Below are 17,882 nucleotides of genomic sequence, written 5' to 3' on the forward strand. Positions count from 1 at the left end.
GAGATAAAATTGGCTGCGTAGTTTAAATACCATGTTTTGATAACTTTACGTCAGTACAACGATAAGCTCTCTAACATGGGCGAAGGGCATGGGTACCACAAAAATAATATTTTATTGAAGAAATGCCAACACAACAATATATATCACGATCTTCACTTTCATTCTATTTTGAACTATGAGCTGCGCACGATACCTGACAACACTCTTCCGCAACTAAAGCAGAGATGGCCTACCTTTTCGACATTCACGACCGCATTTCAGTGCATAGTCGTAATGAGCTAACTGGAGGCCAAATACCCACGTTACACTGTCCAAGTGTCCATGTCCAATTTTCCATTGCCAATGAACTTCGGATTCATCTATTTCCTAATATCGGCTTACCATGCTCACGGAAATCTTGAGTAGTCATCTTATTACTATAATACTTTTGCATACGCGCGAAGGATGCAAATTTTATCATATTCATGAGTGAATTTCGTCAGTAGTATCAGTATATTTTCACATATTACTATAAAATATTCATCCTTTCTCAGCTCATGTGATCAGATTTTCTGGTAGAGTTGATGCAGGTGGTTTCTTCGAAGATTTATGGAAATTAATAATTTTGTACTGCATCTATGGGTGGACCAATTGTTATTAGTTACTTTGGTTGCATGCAGTTATTTATTGACCTCACGTCAGTATTGTCGGTATAGTGCAGTGGTTCTCAACCTGGGGGGCGCACCCCCTTTGGTGCGGCGTGAAAGCATCTGAGGGGCGCGCGAAGAAGCGGTAAACTGAGAAAATTTTCGCGCTCTGCGCGATTTCCCTCCAATTGACGCGCGCGTCTCTCTCTATATAGACCGAATTTCATACTTACTAATTCTCTCATCAACAGTCATAACCTTCCTTGCCATCAAACAATATGCTGGGGTTGCTATATCCCCGTTGGATTTTGTGATGACGATAAGGGGGGGCGCGAAATTTTTCATTATCATAAAGAAGGCGTGTCTAAAACAAGGTTGAGAACCACTAGTATAGTGGAAATATATTGGATTCACCCAAACGTAGGCCTGCCAGAAAAAAAATCCTTCGTGATGGGTAGAGCACGATTATAATCTGTAATTTCTTTATAGGGCGTATCATTTTCCCTGCTCTTTGCATCTGTATTGTGGGGCTCAGATTACAAAGGACGCTACTGTATTAAAATCGTAACCCCTGATCTTAATGTTGCCGTGAAATTATTCGGAAAGTAGTAGGCCTATATTGGAAAGCGTGAAATGGGGCGATTCCATTTTCCATTTAACATAGCCTGGGAGAGTCTGCGACTACATGACTTAAGAGAAGATAAATAAAGAATCAAGTTATCATCACCTGAGTAGGTGAGTTTGTCGTCAAGACTGTGACGGGTACAGCACTGCTTTTTAAGCTGGAGAGCACCCCCCCCACACATACAAGTATGGTGGGGTACGCTACAAAACCAAGAAATTGGTATTGAGATGTGACATGTGACCGTTTGAGTATTGCATGTCCGGTTTCATTTTGAACACCTCGATTCTATTGGACAAACAGAAGATGCCCATTCAATAGCACATCTCGGCCCACTGTATCCAGAAAATAAATCCGTATGACGGGGAGAACTAGCGTTGTTCGTGAGAAGTTCCAAGTGGATTAATGAATATCAGGATTGGGAAGTCGAAGCCAGAGTCAGATATAGATATATATGGGCCTATATTTATACCGTCCTGCAGAATTAGAGTTGGAGTCCGAGTTATAAAATTATCAAGACTATTGGAGTCGCATTCCCTTGAAATTGTCTCGAATCCTACTCCAACGACATTATAATCAAGCTTAACGCTCCAAAGTATTACCAGAAGATTGTAAAAGTAATTCAAATTTGTATGCTTCATACTTAATAACAAATAATTTTAATAAAATAGGATTTGCCAGCCCCATCATAGAAGCGCTATCAAGATAAGTATCAGTTATATGGGTATCATAATAGAAAATTGCACATTTCCAATATGAACATCAACGAATCTACAAGGTTTTCAAGATGATATTTAGAAAATGAGAATTAGGTAAACGATTTTTTTGTAAATTTTATTTACAGAGATAAGCAATGAGTAGTATCATTAAAATATTTACTTGACTTCTAAAAGCAGGCATTCTTCCTTACTGACGTATTGTACACAGGAATGTACATGTAATGAGTCTAGTAGCGATTTTTCGTACACTCGACCTGACTTGACCAAATTATATGACTCGGAACATCCTATATTACTTGATTGAATTCTCGTGTATCAGGACCAATACTTCAAGAATAGGCACCTAAATCATATTTTATCTAAGTCAATAAACATGTTAAGAGCGAGAAAACTGAATATATTATGAATGCGAGCCCAAGAGTTTAACAGAGGTGAGATGTTTCCTTATTGATATGAATAATGTGCAGTGAACAACTGAACATAATGACTTCGACTCGCACTCGAGTCGTAACACCATTACTCGGATTCGGCACGCTGCTACCTGACTTGCACTCGGATTTGACTCATTGGTGAAGTGAAAATGACTCGACGTGACTCGAGTCTACACTAAAGAAGTAAGATTGCCCTATTCATATATTTCACATTCACTGTAATAACAGCAATTAACGATCAATAGCATTCATCGAATGTACGTTATCACAAGGGTAATCAGCACGCGGCCCGCGGTTCCCATGCGTTCCGCGAGGTGATATTTTGCAGCCGCAATATGATTTGAAATTTCAGAAGAACGCCAAGTGAAGCATTTGAGACGCTGGAGCTGATTTCAGTTTCAAAATATTGTCGTTGTTTCGAAATAAGTTATTCGCCTTTGCCCAACGCCACTATTCCACACGAGATGAAACGACTTCGGCGATGGCAACAGCATTCCACCGATGGGAAATTAGCTAATTGAAATGACAGGTTGCCATGACTTGCAATGGCCCAGAGTCCCAGATACTGCCAAACCCAGACGCTTAGAAAACGGGTTCGATCCTAGGAGATAGTCTGTCAGCTACTGCCGTATCTCGCTAGTCTCAATACCGATTTCTCAGTCGCCGAAAAGCGTTGATGATCATGATATCTTTACGAATCAGTATTCATTTACCAAAATACTTCTTCTTATGTGGTAATTAAGTAACTATGCCCGCCGTCAAGTTAGAGGGAACAGCATTGGACTAGAGTAAAGTTATAAAAACGTGGCTGCTAAAGTGTATGGCTATATTGTCTCTTGTTAATTTATTCGCTAAAAGCTTTTCGACTGACTCTCATCAGTAGCGTACGTCAGTAATTGGGTGAATGAAATTCGAAATGTAGAAACTATTTTGTCTGTATGACGTAATAACAACAATAACAAACAACTGGTAGACAGGCAAGATACGGTAGCAGCGATACAAAACAAACGTTAACGAGTAGCCTACATATTCGGTTATAAATACCCGGAGACAACAACACAGAACATCAATGAAATATTCCAAGAGTGTAGAGGCGTTGCGTCTGGCGACAGAGAATCGGCTTTTGCAGCTTTATTATCGCAGACTCCCGGACCTTCAAATGAAAAAGAAAACGGCCGCGAGCAACTATATAAAATTGACTGTCATTGTAATGATTAGTACATTCAGGATGGGATAAGAGATGCTGTCCAATAGCCGAATTACAAGCAGTAACTTGATCATGATCACACAGTATTTCAATTGATTGCGATGATGGAGTAGAAGAAACATTAGCTGTTCTAATTTGCCGTGGGGCATTATGGGGAATTCTTTGCTGCAAGCATTCGCGTGTTCAAGGTCTACTATTGACCCTCAAGATGGCGGGAAAAATCTCTTCTGCTGTATACGATGACATCAGACCTACACTGACTCAATTCGACCACGGATGTATGGTCTTCAAAAGACTCATAAACCGAAACTCGCTTCACCCGGCCTTGCAATTCACAATAGAAAAAGAACGCAATAACTCGTTATCATTTCTGGACGTATTAGTTGAAAAGCGCAATACCAACAAATTTGAAACGTCTGTTTTCAGGAAACCGACATTCACAGGCCAATACCTCCGCTGGAATTCATTTAGTCCTCGGCGCAGAAAAATTAACCTCATAGGCACACTCGTGCATAGAGCGTTGATGATATGTTCGGGTAACAAACTGAGTTTAGAACTTGACTACATCCGAAAAATCTTACTTGATAACGGTTACCCTGAACACGTCATCAGCCGCGGCATGGAGAGGAAATTAACGCAATTCAACGCAGAAAAACGAGCAGAGCCCACCGCACGAACAATAAAAGATGTTTATATCCATCTACCTTGGATTGGCCCCATTTCCACCCGCTTTGAAAAACAATTGATTTCTGCTGTCGGTAAATGTTACGATACAGTCAAAACCAATGTGATTTTTACAACAACACAACTGCTCCCTTCAACACGCAAAGACGTGCTTCCTGCACTTCAACAAAGTAATGTAGTGTACGAATATAGGTGCCACTGTGATTGTGGCTACGTGGGAAGAACGTCAAGACGTCTGCAGGACCGCATAAACCAACATGTCCCCAGATTTATCAGAACACGTGCGTCACGCGATGTGAAAAGCTCACCCTTAACTCATCCACTTAAGATTGATGCTGATCGATCAAAGGCCATTAATTCTGCCATCGGCAAACATCTGTTGGATAATCCGATTTGTGCGAATAATTATCGAGACGACCGATTTCGAATCGTAGGTCGAGGTCGTTCACAATTCCATTTGTGTGCCTTGGAATCAACTTTTATCAAAATACACCAACCAAAACTCTGTCAACAAAAGGAGTTCGTGTATCACCTAAAAATAGTACATTGAACGTTCTCTCATTCGAAATTTCATGCTGGTGACGTCATATTTTGTGATACGATTGTTGATATTCAATGTTCTTTCCAATTCTCTACTAGTTGCTGACGATTACCCCTGACGAGTGTCAGCCGAAAATATTCGGGTTCATTTCAATATGAATATACTATTTAATTGTATATTGAAGTTCTGTACCTCCAAGAAGCTCTTCGAAAGTACCTTTACGTCCGATACTATCGATGATTGGATCAGCGTATCAGAAAGTCGCGAAATGGATTGCGAGATATCTTGAGCCAGTGAGTTTGTTCTATGGTGGTTACTGCATTCGTGACTCGTTCACATTTGCTGATATCATGCGTAATGTTCATCTCGATGTGTCCGAAATCTTTATGTGTTCGTTTGATATATCTAGCTAATTCACGAACGTACCAGTTCAAGAGACCATAGAGATTTGTGCCAATGAACCATATGGTGGTGACCATCCATCTCGACCATTTTCAAGGTCTTCGTTCGTTAAATTAATGCGCTTGCTCAGTTGTGATGTTGAATTTAGTTTCAATAACACCATGTATAAGCGGATTGATGGTGTTGCAATGGAATCACTTCTTGGTCTCATTTGGCTAACATTTTGGTGGGATATCACGAGAAACGGTTATTCGATGATATCGATAGACCATTAATGTATGACCGATATGTGGATGACACCTTCGCCATATTTCAGAACGAATGTCTGTGTGATATGTTTTTGAGCAAGTTGAATGGTCTTCAATTGAATGGTCTCAAATTCACCATGGAAAATGAGGTTAACAACTCATTAGCATTCCTTGGTGTTTTTGGTGGAAAGACGGGTGCTAATTTTGTTACGTCAGTTTATCGTAAGCCTACATTCAGTGGGCAATAAATCTCGTGGGATTCTTTCTGCCCAATAAAACGTAAAGCTAATTTGATAAGAACTCTGGTGCACAGGGCTCCGGTGATTTGTAGTAGCGTCAAACTTGATTCTGAATTGTAGAAGATTCGGTCAATCTTTCAGTCAAATGGTTATCCCGATCATATCGTTAAAATGACCATGGATCGTAAACTCAAAGATTTCAGATTTCGGACCAAGAAAATGTCCCGTTTATTTGCATCTTCCTTGGATTGGGAAAGTATCCAGCAGGTTTGAAAACCAGATAAAATCGTCAGTGAGGCATTGTTTTTCAAAGGTAGAACCGCAGATAATATTCATGGCGATATCTCTGATGCCTGCAACGCAAAAGGTTGTGCTACCTGCGACAACTCAAAGCAACATAATCTATGAATACACGTGTCGGTGTGATAGTCGGTATGTAGGTCGCACGTCTCAGCGCTTGCAGCAAAGAATTCGCCAGCATGTCCCACGACAAATTAGAATAAGTAATGTTTTTTCTGCTCCATCATCGCAGTCTATTGACACACTGCGTGATTATGGTTAAGTTGCCGCTTGTAATTCGGCTATATTGGACAGCATCTCTTATCCCATCCTGCATGCGCTAATCATCACAATTACAGTCAATTTTATATAGTTGCTCGTGGTCGTTCTCTTTCATTTGAAGGTCCGGGAGTCGACGATAATAAAGCTGCGAAAGCCAATTCTCTGTCGCCAGAAGGAACGCCTCTACACTCTTGGAATTTCATTGATGTTCTGTGTTGTTGTCTCCGGTTATTTATGACCAAATAAGTAGGCCTACTCATTAACGTTTGTTTTGTATCGCTACTGCCGTATCTTGCCAGTCTACTAACTGTTTGTTATTGTTATTATTACGTCATACGGACAAAACAGTTCCTGCATTTCGAATTTGATTCACCCTACTACTGACGTTCGCTACTGATGAGAGTCAGTCGAAAAGCTTTTAGCGAATAAATTACCAACAGGAAGTTATTGTTTCGCGTTATTCTGAAGTTCTGTACCCCAAATAGCTCGTTCGTATATTGTCTCTCTATTGCATTCTTGCAGCCCGCAGACTCTACGAATTTGAAAAGTGGCCCGCGACCCGTTATGAGTTGGCTACGCCTGCGTTATCAGGTGTGAACAACGACAACTTAAGTGTGCAGTGTGCATATATCATGTCGGCGAATCATCCTCTAGGCCAGTGGTTCTCAACCTTTTTTTAGACACGCCCCCTTTTTGATAGTGAAAAATTTCGCGCCCCCCTTATCGTCATATCACAAAATCCCACTGGGATGCTAGCAACCTCAACAGATTGTTTGGTGTTATGGAAGGTTATGAATGTTTATGAGAGAATAAGAAATATGAAATTGGGACTATATAGAGAGAAACATGCGTGCATTGGAGGTAAATCGCGCGAAGCGCGAAATATTTTTTCAGGTGACCACTTCTTCGCGCCCCCCTTCAGCTGTTTCATGCCCCCCCTAAGGGGGGCGCGCCCCCCAGGTTGAGAACCCCTACTCTAGGCTTATCAGACTGTCTCCCACATCATTTAGAATTATGTTATCTACCGAGATCATGGACGGTTTTCCAATCTGCACATTTTTCACATCGCCGCAACACCCCACGATGCCAGAATCAACCCCAATTCAATTAATCACGGGTTGGATTATACATTTCAGACATCGCATGAAATTGCGTATTGTGTATCGGATGAAAATATACAAGCCTACTTTTATTAGACGGATAAATCTTCGTTTCACAATTCTGCCGCATCTTCGATTTCATTACTGCTAACAGGGCGAAATTATTGAGCTAGGGTATTTTCGACGTGTACTATCAGGGTATCTCCTTTCGTTAATAGCAAGCGGATATCATTTCAATTTTCGTATCCATACATCCTTTTTGCGATTCTACGCACTTTGGATAGTTCGCACTTTCAGAATGCTGACTTAGCCCTTAGTATTTTTGTCCAACTGCTGCCACAAGCCTTAATTGCTATATGTCCTTTCGAGCTGTTGAGAACGCCGAAGATAGGATATGTCGTTGTGTGCGAGTTGGCGCATTTATCGAATAAACTTGATATAGAGTAGAACTTTAATGATGAGGCCTGTTTTTGTATGGAGATATTACTATACTTATGTCAAGAAATTGCGAGTTGTAAAGATGTGTAATGACTGCGTCGTTAGAGAAGGAATGTGGTATTTGGTAATAAATTACTTGTTGTGGAAAACAACGCAGTTTTGCGTAGAATAGTCGAGTACAATTCCTTCATTTGCAATCCCTGTTTTCGTATTCATGTGATTGTATTGTGAATGTCCAGTTTCGAAGCGGGATATTCCGATGCTGACTTATTTATGACAAAGCGTGAAGGAATGTGCGAGGGCTTATAACATTCTGAGACTATAAAGACGCATTTTTGAACAAGGAATGAGTTCGAATTATGCTGAAATATCGAGTTTTCACCAACGGAAACAATCATTACTTCAAATTAGATTTTATAAGGCTTCATTGCGTCGTGCCATCCGTATATGCCTACTATACAGCAGGGGAGGTCCGCCCTTTGGCTAAAGAAGCACATATTGCTATTCACTGATGGTTTTGCGGGCCATGACTGGGCGAATATGATGACTAGAACAAAATCAACACTTTCGCCTAGTTAACGACCATCTATAAGTGGTTGCCACCAATATGCCTCGTGGCGAAAAATTATGCGGCGGTTTTGAATGGTGTGCGGCCCGCGAAATTGATTTTCAAGTTGGCCTGTGGACTGGTACGTTTGAGTTAGCCTCAATTGGGTTGATTGAAGGCACAAATCAATAAAATTGCTAAAATATATATATGCTGACCTTGAACATGAGTATTTTTTTGATGAAATAGGCTACCTAGAGACCGGTAAATTTTCTTCAGCATTTCACACGAATTCCCTCAAATTGTAATACTTATTGGTACGTGCAATCTGATGTCAAACTTTATTATCAAGTCTTGATGTCACTGTTACGCATTTATAATGAGTTGCTGGGCATTTGCAACTACTCGAGAGCCTATATGTGAGACCGCAGTAATGTCGCGTTATTTAGATTTCGTCTGCTCGTTTAAAATGTTAGATATCGCTGCGCTACCTTCAGTCCAGATTGACTTCTCAAACTCTCCTATCATGATCTTACAGCAACTTGCTGATTAAATTCGAATTGTACTTGGGTCAGTTTTCGGTCCACAGAAACTCCTTATTCGTATACAATATTGTTGGGCTGCTCAGAAAATCATTTGAGTTCATGAACAACTCAACATCGCGCGAATGAAATATCATTTGCAGTGTCACCAGGAATGATTGACTCTGTCGCTGAGCGAGAATAAAATGTACGATTTCGCCGTATTACGGTGGTTCTTACGCTGATTTGCAATGAAGCAATCGGTATAATGCAATTGTGTTTTGACCGAACAATACGATCAAATTTTGCGGGGTGTTGGTTTTCAATAGTAAAACGGTCGAACTCGATACGTTGCAATCTTTTACTATTTTATAAATGGTTTGTAGTTTTTTGTGTGATATATTGAACTTCCATGTGTTTTTTTTATAGCAGTAGTAATCTGCATATAACATATAATTGTGAAATCTATCTGCTATACCCTAATCATCACGAAGTTTACGGAATCACGGTCGAGAGGTCATGGCGAGAAACCGTAAATTCAACAAGCACTCGCAATGTCACAACGGTGACAAAAACCATTCCTGCGAAATATGCCGAAAAGAATTTACTGGCAATGCTGCGATGAAACGGCACTTGGAAACTCAAGTTACTGTTTCTGATCATGTGTGTGAAATATGCGGTAAAGCAGTTACTGATACTGCTTCGATGAAAGAGCACATGGAATTCATGTGTGTGCTCCTGAGCATAAATGTGAAATATGCGGAAAAGAGTTCAAAGTAAGACGTATTTGGAGTGAACATGTGACAATATTTCATGCCGGCGTGAAGAATTCTGTTTGTGAGATTTGTGGTAGAGCATTTGCTTACAATCGCAGCATGAAAGCACACATGCTGATAATCCATACTAAGTGCCACAGAGAATATCGATGCGATGTATGCGGGAAGCATTTTCTCACTAAATCCAGGCTTAGAAAACATTCAGTAGTTCACGACGACATCAAACACGCGTGTTCGATATGCAATAAGGAATACAGTAGCAGTGTGACTTTAAAGAGGCACATGCAAACGCATTTTGGTGTCAAGAACTTCGTATGCCAGATTTGCGACAAAGCTTTTATTAGGAGTGATCAGCTACATGAACACATGAGAAGGCATTCTCATATCAAAGAATACAGATGCTCTGTATGCGAAAAAGAATATCATTACGAAGCTTCGCTTAGAAAACACACTGCAGTAATTCACAGCGACTTGAAGCTATATCAATGTGATATTTGCGGGAAGGAGTTTCGTACAAAGTCGGATATGAAATCGCACATGGACATCCATAGCGACGACAAGCAACATCGATGCGATATTTGCGACAAGACATTTCGACGCGAGGCGTCTTTATGTTATCGCTCATTTTGATTTGAGGAAATTTGAATGCGAGATATGTGGTAAAGCATTCTCTACGAGTTGTGCTGTAAGAGAACATATGAAAATTCATGCAGGGGTCGAAGAGTACGGTTGCGTTATCTGCGGGATGCATTTCCTTAGCACGCATGCACTGGAATCCCATTCAGCAATACACAGCGGCGTCAAACAACATCCATGCTCGATATGCGGGAAGGAATTTCGTCATAAATGTAACCTGGAATCGCACATGCGAGTGCATTTAGGTATAAAAAACTTTTCTTGCGAGGTATGTGGAAAAACATTTACTCAAAGTTCTGAGTGGAAAGCGCACATGAAGATGCATCTCGATCTGAGGGAATTCAAATGGGACGTATTCAAAAAGTAATTTCGTTGCAAACATTGCTTGAATACCCACATAGTAAAGCATTCCCATGTAAAATATTCATTTTCGAAATTTCTGGAAAAAGATTTCCTGTCAATAAAAATATGATTGCAGAGGTGGTAAAGTAGTTAGAGTTGAACTAGAATTCAGAACGAAAACTCATACTGAATGACACGTAGAAGTAGCGATTTCTAAGACATGTCAGAACTACTACAAATGAAAGTTGAATATGAAGGTATGAGAAGCACTGAAGTAGTTTTTTAAAAAAATTGGCGCGGTTGTGTTCTTGAGCATTTAATCAAGATCGCTGATACTTTCGAATTGGCGAGATGCATATACACGACGAATTCAAAATCACTAATGACATGCGAAAAGGCGCAATTTCCGAAAACACTCAGTCACTGTGATACGGGGCTATTTGATACAATTTCCCTTATAACCGTGATGCGAATAGGCCCTAAAACTACTTGCTTTCTTCCTAACAAAATGAAGACTCTAAAACGAAAATTGTCTTTCCTAAAAACTGTTGGGTGGAATTATATATAGTCTAAAACCAAGACCACTTTGAAAAAATATCTGATATCTCATACTGCTGCGAAACGCGAACGATGGAATATGCAAGTGGTTATTTCATTATGGAGATCGAGTTTTAAAACAGATATGCGGCCCGCTGCGCAATCAAAAGGTTGACTAACGATATCGGAGGACAAATATACTGCCAAAGTGAAGATTGATTGCATTGCTGGTTAACATACTTCTTAGATTTGTGTGTGGCGTAACGAGGTGCGCATAATCCCGCTTTTAATGCGGAAAGAGTGTTTACAATAATGAAGAACTTGGCAAACGATTGTTGGAAAGCCACTTCGAACGTCATTGTGATGATGCAATACATCGTACAGATATTAGAAAATAATATAGTTCAGGAGTGGGGAATCAAAAGCGCGCAAGTACGACACTCGCGCGTCCACGTGTCAAATTATTACATGGTCGACGTAAAGAATCATATCTCTATCAAATAAGCAGGACCTGACGTGTCGGATAGTATCTCACCGGCTATCCGACAGTCGACGAGCATGTCCACATTCTAGTCGAAATATGAGCAATTTCTACTAAAGGAATATTAGTTCGCCCTCAAGATTACCGGACCATGGCCTGACATATTGATCTCGACTCCCGTGACATGTCACCTCATTTTGCCGCTTGCTTTATGTTCTATCTTCTATTACTTTTTATTCAGTGCGCATGTCTCCTTTTTACATCGCCTTGGTCAAGGTGGTTGTCTGATTCTATAAACTACTCTATATGCCACTTCGACACCTTCCATCTTTTTATTGTATCGCAGTTTTGTGGTGTATTGAACTGATGAAAATTACTAATAAACCAATCTGGACCTGGAACTGGAATATGGGACTAGTCATCGATTGTTTTGCGTCCTGCCATGACTGCTGCATTTGCCAATTTGAATTGTCGACTTCACCATGTTTGTGTCATCTATATTTTCGTCGTTAGTATTTGTGTTGCAGCGTCACTGTTAAACACTTTTCAGGGTCCTCCCAATTTTTCTAATGCCTCGCCCAAATATCGTGCTAGGTAGCCTACACACTGTAAAAAATAAAAACCTCGATTTACCGCGAAATGTTTGGAAGCACGGTAGCCAGACATTTCGTGGTAATCTAACATTACCGTTAGTCAATGTAAATTTACCTTACACTCGTCCGGTAATCTCACTTTACACGCCAGACTGTAATGTTACAGTCACCTCCGGTATATCTAATCTACAAGTTCTCCTGTACATTTGCGATCGAGACTGTCATTTTACCGCCTACCTACCTACATGCTGTCCCTGTAAATCAGGATTACATACCAGCTTGTAAATTCATGTACATCCATACCTATCGCAAAGCAACCCGATGCATAATATCGCAACATTTTCTTCACATTTCCAAAACGACATTGGAACAAACTGTATATTCATTCATGATATCACGATGAAGTGGTTATCGATGGAAAAATATTGCTGCTGGAGGTCTAATTCTTCTTTAGGAGACATGCAGTAACACGAGTGGTCTCAAGAAAACGTGAATTAATTCCACCACCGGCCAAACTTCCAATTGTTTCTTTTTCTCGTTCTCATTCCTTCTGTGTAAGTAGTATCTTGCAGTTCCACTAAAAAGAATTCATGCAAAGTTCCTAACCTGGACAGTGGACATGACATTATAAAGACTAAGACAAATAGGCTAACAAAAATATAACATGTTTTGAAGTACCGGTACTGGCACATTGTGTGATGACGGCTCCGCCTTTTACATGACATAGCAGAGATTCATGACTTTATCTCTGTATTGAAGCAAAAGGTTCCTAATTTAAGGTGGCATGTGTGGCAAACAAATCCAGCAGCGGATGAAAACATATCTATGCTATGGCAGGAAAATGACATTACCAAGCCAACAGTTTCAACCCCTCCGCAGCGGAGTATGTGGTCACTATATAAGTCGACAAATATCCCAAAATAGAACAGAGAATGCGGCGAATGAAATATATCAAGTTCATGAAATCTAAGTCATCGAGGGCTGGTGTGCATAGTCAGATATTCACGGTAACAAATACTATGTAGTACTGTATTACCTTTTAAGATGCGTATTCCATTCAGCATTCCTAGGAATCTTCAACGATCGTGTCCACTTTCTTCAAGCACAACAAGCTTCGCTCCACCCTTTGCTCAAATCTCACTAATGGCCACTGGCCAGACGACACTCGAACGATTTCGAAATAAATGGTATTCATCCGCTGACACATGACACCAATAATATTTACTGGCCACGTTATAATGTTTGATCTGGGTCGTTTTTTTCCATACAGAAACATTTATCATTGCATGTAGTCCCTTTTTTCATCTAATTTCGTCTAAATTGATATATATTCCATGTGTTGTTCACTACTTACTGTACTTACCTAACCAGACGCTGGTTGTGATGTCACAGTTGTGCGTTGGTTGTTTACTACGAATCTCAGAAAAAGCAGTCACTTAATGTAACCTATTACAGGTCGCCTTGTCCGCCATTAACAAATGGTCAGCTGAGCATGCGGTGCTGATATTCCTAGTTTCCCCGAGCAATATTACACATCCTGAACTAATTTTCTAACTTATCAGCCTTATCCGTGACAACAAATGTAACCAGCGAGACTGGCCGTACAGCCATTGCCTTATAATGTAATATGGCTAAGGTGTACCACATTAGCTACGATTGTCAGTTATTTCTTGTACCCTACTAAGCTTAAGTTGATACTATAGGGCCAACAATTTCGGTATGACAGACCCCAGTCTCGCAAACGAGGTTCAATCAGGTCAAATCACCTCTAGAATGATATATCAGTAACATTCAGTTCTACGTATACATTGGCTGCAGCGATTTTGAAGCTAATCAATTTTGCCAATAGCCCGGTAAACTGCAGTAACGAGTAACTGTCAGTAATTTTGCGAAGAAATTCTGGTAACTTACTTTACAGCTATATTAAGGTAATATTACATATCAAAATGTAAAATGACAAGCTACGCACAGTAATTGGCTGCGACCGGTAATTCGTGGTAAAATTTACAGAGATTTCCCAGTAAATCTACCAGATTTTTTACAGTGCACATGCACGCTCGCCGAGTTAATTATTCTGGGATATGCGATTCAATACTCCGTATTCAATACTACTAACGAAAATATATGAACAAGACATTGAAAAAATATACACTTCAATCCAGTTTTCACTACGCCAACATTTTCTGTGCCATCGCTACAGAAGCAGATCCTATACGAAAAGCCGATCTAGTGACAGTTGCGATATTTAAGTATAGATTACTAACCTACGGATAGATGCGTAACACGTGACTCACGGTAGTTGGTTTTCGCTTCAAGAGGTCACGAGTGGCAGGTGTTCAGGAAGCAGAATTCATGCAAGAAACGAAAAGTAATGAAATTCGAACATTGAACATATAACGAGTGCGGAAGTAAGTGGTGTGAGTTACAATCAGCAGCCATCAAACGAACGCTAAACACCTAGTTATGTGGCGGATAAAGTCTCGGAAAATATTCAGATGTTTTTACCTGTAATAATTGTATGCGTGCCTCATGTATTATTAGACCATCGTGGCTGAATCAAGCTGATGTGATCAAAGGTTTTCAAAGTAGTCATCGTTCATAATATAGTAAAACCCGAAGAAATAGTAAATTTCTGCTATAGTACGCGTGAACGTGGCAATTATCAAGTACCACTAGCACTTCAAAAATTTTATTTCGGGTCTTTCTTCTCGGAATTTTTTTAGATATGTATAAATTACAGAATTGAGTTTACCGGTATTCGCATGTGCAAGACAACGATATATGCCGATTGCCTAGTAACACCCAGGGCCGTTGGAAACCGTTGGGCTGCTTATAGTGCTTATAGTGTATAGGTATGCGGGGTTTGGAGCTATTATGTACTGGCCATAATAGACAGAACACACGAAGACAGAAAGCTTTGCACAGCATGCGACTCCATAAAGTGCGCTCCCAGAAAGATCGAGGGATCGATTAAACCAACGCATGTTGAGCGAAGCCGTCGATATTGAAATTTCCAGGTGCAGAAATGACTGGCGCAGGATATTCCAGTCCTTGTAAACTGTTCTCAGTGGGAGAAATGCGGATCGCGCAAGAAAATGTTGACTCTCACCCAGACATGGGGTAATCGCGATTAGTAATCGTAATCGATTACGACGATTACAGCATTTTCAAGTAATCGTAATCGCAATCGATTACATTCGAAAAAATCCCGAAGTAATCGTAATCGTAATCGACTACTTCCCATATTTAATCGATTTCTTTGTGAAAGAACGATTACTTTTTATTTGTACAAGGAATGTGACATAAACTGAACACTCGTGAACAAGGAAGAGATATTATACCAGTTATTGAGAGCACAAACGTCTGATTTTCAATTGCCACTGCTCATTATTACGTCAGTGGTAGCCTATTAGCTTTGCTCGTCTTTGCGTAGGAATTGTCCACATATAGTAAATAGATATTCGATGTACATGAGTGTGATTGTAAGAAACCCACCGTGCTGTATATCGGGTTGTCAATACATTTCAGACGCCACTACCTCGCATCAGGATAATTAATCATAATCACCTCTCTGCCTAAGGTAAAATAGCAACTTTTGTATTGATGTTTGGTTAGGCTTAGTTAAACTATAGAATGTAATAGTTCTAATTCTAGAGTTAAATGCAGTTTCACCGTTGCTGCTTGGCGAGCAGTAGACCTATATGGTACGAACGTACAGCAGACAAAGGTTTAAAATTTTGTACTCGTCAAATAAAACATTAAGGTTTCCACAACGAAGCATTGAAATCAACAGCTGCTGATATATATCATAACTGGGCCGTTGTTTTGCCGTTTCTCGTAATGGCAGCTTGCATTACATTATCTGCATTAAGTTCAAGGCAGAATTTTATGTTCACTTCCTGTTGTTCTCATATTATTCTACTCAAAACGGGCGCCAATCGCTATTTCACAATTCTTTACCGAACATTTGGACTTGCCGCCATAGCCATCGGCTTTTATACCATGTTAGCGTGGGTTGTAGCTAGAATCAATGTTCCCTCTAGGCTGCGTACGTGCGCAAATGCGCAGTACTGACACGGTCTCTGCGCACGGAAAATCTAAGCTGCGCACAAAAAATCCGAAGTGATGACCTTTTTTTAGTCGTTACGCACTGTTGTCCAATGGTCTGCGCAGTGAATTGGTGAGTGTACGCAGACTCGTTAAAAATTAGAGGGAAAGTTGGCTAGAATCAGGATCAAAACAGCAAAAGCGTCCCCCAACCAAACTTTGGTCTTGGGCCCCCATAGGGTAGTCAATTTTCAAGTTGAAGATTTAATTTCATCAATAATATTGGTAATTGCATTATATTGCATTATTAATCCTATCTCAGCGCCCGAAGGTCAGCTTTACCTGAAGAGCGGGGGGCGTAATTCATAATTATAGCATCTGGTATCTTGCAATAATTACTTTAGGGTATGTTGTTAATTCGTGACCTCCGGTCTGTTATATAGCCAAAAGATATTGATTGTAGTGGCCCAAACAGCAGACTAAAAGAAAAATTTGCGTGAGACGCACACACAAATTGTCATGTCTAATGCTCTGTGGGTGCCCAGGTGGCATTTGCATCGTGGGATCAGATTGGAAGGAATGGACTGTTAGTCACGCCCACCCAGCGCGGCTATTAACAATGGACACATACCCTACATTTTGGCCAATGTCTTTCTTTAATAGCACACTTCGTGACGTCTCATGTTGGCCGAAACTGCATATGACTTTTGATGTGTCGAGGAGCGGTATTGACTGGCACCTAAATGCCTATTACTATGAATTATACATGCTTTATTTCTTGGGGGGGGGGGGGTGGACACGTATATGTATTTCAAAATCAATCTATCTACAGACATTTAAATCGCAAAGCTCAAATAGAAATTCCAAGTTGATGAAATCTCTCGAAAATACTCCATAATTTATGTTGGTTTACAAAATACTTTTGAGTCCCCTCCAACCACGCTCCCCACCCTATTGGGGAATTGGGGGTGCGGCAGTTATGGACCTGGCAAGAATGCAATTCATTGGGTGCGATAAACCGTCCTCTATAAAATGGGCAATGGTTACATTATGACGTAACAAGGAAATGGCCCATCTTTTTTAAAGACAGTTGTTATATCATTGGGCCTTTCCAGCGCAATCCATGTATTGTCTTCTAATATAACTACTACGATGCAAAATAAATGTAATCGTGAGTAATCGTGATTACTTTTCCAATGTAATCGTAATCGTAATCGACTACTTCCCGATTTTGCTGTAATCGTAATCGTAATCGTAATCGCGTGATTCAGAAGTAATCGTAATCGCAATCGATTACATTCATGAAGTAATCACCCCATGTCTGCTCTCACCCCCGTACAAGAGTGCGAATTTGGAATGGTACGAGCCTGACCACATAAATTTTTCCCAGTTTGATATGGTATGTGTCGGCAATTCGAATATATTTAAAATAGCGACAATCTGTACCACAGGTCGCGAAGTCACGAAATGACATTGTACTACAACGCAGTAATTAATTATGGAACCTTCCTTAATTCACATGGGAGAATCTAATGAATAGTCTTAACCGTGTGGCGCGAACAATGCTCATGTTTCAAAAATACG

General features: G+C 40.3%; 1 long non-coding RNA gene across 1 annotated transcript; it reads right to left on the reverse strand.

Annotated features, from left to right (window-relative positions):
* Positions 1 to 12,611: 12,611 nt before the first annotated feature.
* LOC145440884 (uncharacterized) lies at positions 12,612 to 14,300 on the reverse strand. Its single transcript, XR_013915645.1, has 2 exons — positions 13,288 to 14,300; positions 12,612 to 12,828 (listed from the first exon to the last, which is right to left on the reverse strand). It is a non-coding gene; the product is annotated as an uncharacterized LOC145440884 (long non-coding RNA).
* Positions 14,301 to 17,882: the final 3,582 nt, after the last annotated feature.

This window comes from Botryllus schlosseri, chromosome 6 (genome assembly GCF_051294905.1).
Source record: "Botryllus schlosseri isolate E-star chromosome 6, Bs_hap1, whole genome shotgun sequence".
Classification (NCBI taxonomy): domain Eukaryota; kingdom Metazoa; phylum Chordata; class Ascidiacea; order Stolidobranchia; family Styelidae; genus Botryllus; species Botryllus schlosseri.